Genomic DNA, 5,724 nt, shown 5'->3' on the forward strand with positions numbered 1-5,724 from the left:
ATGCTTAACTAATGAACAGATACCTTTAGGATATTAATAAGGTAAATCTGGTCCCAGGTCATCTTTCTTTCTTCAAAAAATGTTTATTGAAGTATAATATGTATATTGTACGGTGCACAAATCTTAATAAACTCAATGGACTTTTAACAAAGTGGATGCATCTATGTCACCACCACTCAGATCAAGATACAGACCATTCTTATCTCTTAAGAGGGCTTGATCATGTTTCTTTCTTTTTTTATTCTTTTTTTTTTGAGATGGAGTCTCACTCTGTCGCCCAGGCTGGTGGAGTGCAATGTTGTGATCTCAGTTCACTGCAACCTCCGTCTCCTGGGCTCAAGTGATTCTTCTGCCTCAGACTCCTGAGTAGCTGGGACTACAGGCATGTGCCACCATGCCTAGCTAATTTTTTGTATTTTTAGTAGAGATGGGGTTTCACCGTGTTAGCCAGGATGGTCTCCATCTCCCGACCTCGTGATCTGCCTGCCTGGGCCTCCCAAAGTGCTGGGATTACAGGCGTGAGCCACGGCGCCTGGCCTTGATCATGTTTCTTTTCTAGGCATTTTCTCTTAAAGGTAACCATGATTCTGACTTCTACCATCATGATTAATCTTGCCTGATTCAGAATTTTCTTAATCATATAGTTATGGGCTTTTGCATCTGATTCCTTCATTCAGTACCACATCTGTGAGAGTCATTCATGTTGTTATGTGAGGTCATAGTTCATTCTTTTTTGATAATTCTATAGCATTCCATTGTGTGACTATACAAGCCAATATATCTATCCATTCTATTGTTGATATGCATTTAGGTTTGTTTCTGCCTTTGGGATTGGACTGTTCTCATCTGTCATGTACATGTCTCTTGGTGAACATATGTAGACATTTCTCTTGGGTGCAAATGTAGGAGTGGAATTTCTGGGTCATCAGGTGTATGTGTGTAAGCTTTAGTGGATATTGCCAAAAGATTTTTCCAAAGTGGTTATACCAATTTGTACTCCATTCACAGAATGTGAGAACTGTACCTCCTTGCCAACATGAGGTATTATTCTATTTAAAACAATACCTTAGTAGGTGTGTAGCATCTTCTTGGAGTTTTAATTTGTATTTCCCTGATGGCTAATGATATTGTGTACCTTTTTGTAGGCTTTTTGGCCATTTGGGTATTTTCTTTTGGGGTTTGGGCAATAATTTCAAAGGACACAACCCTGAATGCCAAAATCCCACATGCTGAAATCCCAAAAGATCAAAATTCCTCAAGTCTAAAATTTCAAAAATCAGAATCCCAGAAGACCAAAACCTTGAAAATATAATTCTGGAAAAAATAATTGTAAAAAAATTCTTCAAAAACACATTTATTTACCTTTATAAAAGGGGATTTGTTTAAGAAACCAAAATCAACAGAATACTTCATAGGCTACTTTACATAATAAAATAGATAATAATAACATACATATTTTTGCAAGTGCAAACAGGTATACTAATGGCAGTCACACAGGTGCAAAAATTATGAGCAGGTAAACCATATTTGTAAAGAAATAGGTCAACAAGCAAAATGTACAGGCATACCTCATTTTATTGCACTTCACTTTATTGTGTTTCACAGATATTTGTGTTTTTTACAAATTGAAGGATTGCAGCAAACCTGCATCTAGCAAATCTGCCAGCACCATTTTTCCAAGAGCGTGTGCTCATTTCATGTGTTTGTGTAACAATTTGGTAATTCTCACAATACTTCAAACTTTTTACTCCTATTATATCTGTTATGGTAATCTGTGATCTTTGATGTTATTGTAATTGTTGTGTGGCATCACGAACCACACCCACATAAGATGGTGAATGTAGTCTATAAATGTTGTGTGTGTTCTGATTGCTCCACCAACCAGCTGTTCCCCCATCTCTCTCCCTCTCCTCAGACCTCCCTATTTACTAGGATATAACAATATTAAAATTAGGGCTGATCTATACCCCTACAATGGCCTCTAAGTGTTCAAGTGAATGGAAGCATTGCACATCTCTCACTTTCGATCAGAAGCTTGAAATTATTAAGCTTGATGAGGAAGGTCGCATGCCAAAAGCTGAGACAGGCTGAAAGCTAGGCCTCCTGGGCCAAACACTTAGCTAAGTTGTGACTGTAGAGGAATAGATCTTGAAGAAAATTAAAAATGCTACTTTAGTGAACACGTGAATAATAAGAAAATAAAATAGGCTTATTATTAACATGGAGAAAGTTTGAGTGGTTTGGATAGAAGATCAAACCAGCTACAACATTCCTTGAAGCCAAAGTCTAATCCAGAGAAAGGCCCTAACTCTTTTTGAATCTATGAAGGCTGAGAGAGGTAAGGAAGCTGCAGAAGAAACATTTGAAGCTAGTAGACGTTGGTCCATGAGGTTTAAATAAGGAAGTGGTCTCTATAACCTAAAACACAAGGTGAAACAGCAAGTGTTGATGGAGAAGCTGGAGCAAGTTATCCAGAAGCTCTAGCTAAGATAATTGATGGAGGTGACTACACTAAACAACAGACTTTCATTGTAGATGAAACAGCCTTCTGTTGGAAAAAGATGCCATCTAAGACTTCCATAGCTAGAGAGGAGAGATCAATGCCCGACTTCAAAGCTTCAAAGGACAGTCTGACTCTCTTGTTAGGGGCTAATGCAGCTGGTGAATTTAAATGGAAGCCAATGCTCATTTATGATTCTGAAAATGCTAGAGCCCTTAAGAATTATGCTAAATCTACTCTGCCTGTGCTCTATAAATGGAACCACACCTGGATGTTAGCACATCTGTTTTCAGCATGGTTTACTGAATATTTTAAGCCCACTGTTGAGACCTGTTGCTCTGATCAAAATATTCCTTTCAAAATATTACTACTCACCCAAGAGCTATCATCCAAGAATTCTGATGGAGATCTACAAGGAGGTTAATATTTTCATGCTTGTTAAAACAACATCCATTCTGCATCCCATGGATCAAGGAGTCATTTTGACTTAAGTCTTACTTAAATACATTTTGTAAGGCTATAGCTGCCGTGGGTAGTGATTCTTTTGATGAATTTGGGAAAAGTCAATTGGAAACCTTCTGGAAAGCATTCACCAGGCTGGGCGCGGTGGTTCACACCTGTAATCCCAGCACTTTGCCAGGCCAAGGTGGGCGGATCACCTGAGGTCATGAGTTTGAGACCAGCTTGGCTAACATGGCAAAACCCTGTCTCTACTAAAAATGCAAAAATTAGCTGGGCGTGGTGGTGGGCACCTGTAATCCCAGCTACTCGGAAGGTTGGGCCTGGAGATTTGCTTGAACCCAGAAGGCAGAGGTTGCAGTGAGCCAAAATGGCACCATTGCACTCCAGCCTGGGTGACAAGGGCAAAACTCTGTCTCAAGGAAAAAAAAAAAAGATTCGTCATTGTAGGTGCCATTATGAACATTTATGATTCAAAGGAGGAGACCAGAATATCAACAATAATAGAAGTTTGGAAGTTGATTCCAATCCTCATGGATGACTTTGAGTGATTCAAGACTTCAGTGAGGGAAGTCACTGCAGATGTTATAGAAATAGCAAGAGAACTAAAATTAGAAGTAGCACCTAAAGATGTGACTAAATTGCTGTAATCTTAGATAAAATTTGAAGGGATGAGGAGATACTTCTTATAAATGAGAAAAGAAAGTGATTTTTCGAGATGGAATTTACTCCTGGTGAAAATTCTGTGGACATTGTTGAAATGACACCAAAGGATTTAAAATATTACATAAACTTAGTTGATAAAGCAAGGTTTGAGAAGATTGACTCCAAGTTGGAAAGAAGTCCTACTGTGGATCAAATGGTATCAAAAAGTATAATATGCTACAGAGAAATCTGCCATGAAAGGAAGAGTCAATTGCTGCAGCCAACTTCATTGTTGTCTTATTTTTATAAATTGACACAGTAATTCCAACCTTCAGCAACCAACACTCTGATCAGTCAGCAGCCATCCACATCAAAGCAAGACCCTCCACCAGCAAAGATTACAACTTGCAGAAGGCTCAGATGATCATTGGCATTTTTAAACAAGAAATTTTAAATTAAAGTATGTACACTTTTTAAAGACAATGCTATTGCACACTTAGACTACAATATAGTGTAAACATAAATTTTATGTGCACTGGGGAACCAAAAAGTTTGTATAACTTGTTTTATTTTGGTGGCCTGAGACTGTATCTATGATATCTCCAAGGTGTGCCTGTATAGATGCATATCACTATTGTTGGTAATTGTGTGCATCCAGCTTTATGACGCCATCATTCAAAATACCATGATGTAAATCTTTTGATGAGATAGATAAAAAACTATGATGGGTCACCCCTGCATGTGCAATTGTCCAAGGTTGGAAGATCTCAAGAAATTTTATCTTTCGCAAATATAGATGTACAAAAGGACATCTCTTCATTTGTTGAGGAAGTTTCAACATTCTTATGAGTGCACGCAGTGCTTATGCACAAAATCAACATTGTGATCATGCACTTTTATGGAGCCAAATTTGCAAAAAACACATAAAACAAATGGGAACTCTCTAAAGGTCTTAACACAATGTATACCTCTAATACTGGAAATGATGTGAAGATGAAACGCGTAGTATAGTGACCCTATGTGTGAAGAGGCAGAAGTCCTACACAGTTGAGTAACTTGGAATGAGAGGATTTTTTGTCTTTTTCGCCTGAGTTTTCACTTCTTTTATGATCTTCAAAACACTCACTGCACTTGTATTTGGAGAGTGGATGTGGTCTACACATTTTCTAAATATATGCTGTCCATTTGAAAGTTTGATTATGACTCAGCTGTTACAATTAAGCAATTTCTGCTTTTGCAGTACCAATAATAATTAGCTTTAACATTTTTGTCCTTCCCCATTAAGGAGCTTCATATGCTTAATTTATAAGAGGCTTTTTGCAAGGGAAAATTTCACAGATCTCTTCCATTGTGTTGGAAAAAATAAAGTAAGAAGGAATGATATTTACTTTTTCCAACACCAAATTTGTACTAGTCACTGTTCTCCAGAGAGACAGAACTAATAGGATATCTATTTATCTACATAAGCATATAATGCAATTATGGTGGTGGAGAAGTGCCATGACAGGCCACTCTTCAAAAGCTGGAGACCTGTGGGGATCCTGCTCGTAGGGTGGCTGTGTCCAAATCTGAAGGCCTCAAAACCAGGGAAGCTGATGGTGTAACGCTCAGCCTGAGGCTAACAGCCTCGGGACCTGCAGGGACTGCTGATGTAAATTCTCGAGTCCAAATGCCAGCTATCCTGGAGTTCTGATGTATAAGGCAGCAGAGGAAAAGTTTGTCCCAGCTCACAGAAAAAGACCCATTTTGCTTTCTGCATTTGCTCTCTCTGGACTCCCAGCCAATCAAATGGGGCCCCCAACAGTGAGGCCAATCTTCCCCTCCTAGTCCAATCAGACTCATAGACTAATCTCCTCTGGACACACCCTCACAGACACACCCAAAACAATACTTTACCAGGTTTCTGGGTTTTTGTTAATCCAGGCAAGTTGACACTTAAAGTTTGAGAGTCAAGAAGTTGTGCATATCTCAACCAAAATAATTGTATAGAAAACCACACCTAGACTCATCAAAGTAAAACTGCTGAAAAGCAAATAGAAAGTTTAAAATAAAGTAGAATGAAGAAAACAATAAAAGTAAAAGCCAAAATCAATGAGATAAATATTCAAAAGTGGAAATTG

At 38.3% G+C, this 5,724-nt stretch overlaps 1 pseudogene; it reads left to right on the plus strand.

Moving 5' to 3' along the window:
- The first annotated feature begins 1,974 nt into the window (after positions 1-1,974).
- Positions 1,975-5,297, plus strand: LOC129490746 (tigger transposable element-derived protein 1-like; annotated as a pseudogene).
- Positions 5,298-5,724: the final 427 nt, after the last annotated feature.

This window comes from Symphalangus syndactylus, chromosome 9 (assembly GCF_028878055.3).
Source record: "Symphalangus syndactylus isolate Jambi chromosome 9, NHGRI_mSymSyn1-v2.1_pri, whole genome shotgun sequence".
Taxonomy (NCBI): Eukaryota; Metazoa; Chordata; class Mammalia; order Primates; family Hylobatidae; genus Symphalangus; species Symphalangus syndactylus.